We start from the raw sequence: 524 nt of genomic DNA, 5'->3' as shown, positions 1-524 counted from the left end.
TACGTGGCCTAACAGATGGATTGGACCTGATTGATCGGAGCCACAGAGCCGAAACTCTAAATCACCCGGAAACCCCAGAGACTCAGCAAACTCACCAACCCGTCGGCGTGGCCGCCGGCCGCGGGGCTCCAGTTTGCTCCTCCACACCGAGGCCATCGTGGGTGGAGGTGACACGGCGCGGGAAAGTTTCCTGGACGGCTAAGCCGTGCACAGCTTTGCCGGCAAATCTTTCTCTCTCCAACCGTTTTGCCCCACTGTCAGACGAGAATGATGCTCCCTCTTCGGCGGCGCCGCTCCAGCTGGGCTCTTACGAGATGTGGCCCGGGCTGGGTCAGCAAGTCCTGTCTTCCAGCTCGACTGATTTAGCTGCAGACACTGCGCAGACTGCACCACCTCCCGGCACCGCTTTGATCTCGGATCGGCACACGGATCTATCATCAGCATCTCCGACCTTTTGTGCGGCTTCTTCTGTATCGCTGCGGCAAGGACGAAACGTGCGCACCCATTCACCGGACATTGCCGCG

Source organism: Oryzias melastigma, linkage group LG7 (genome assembly GCF_002922805.2).
Source record: "Oryzias melastigma strain HK-1 linkage group LG7, ASM292280v2, whole genome shotgun sequence".
NCBI lineage: Eukaryota > Metazoa > Chordata > Actinopteri > Beloniformes > Adrianichthyidae > Oryzias > Oryzias melastigma.
Note: the sequence above shows the minus strand (reverse complement) of the source record.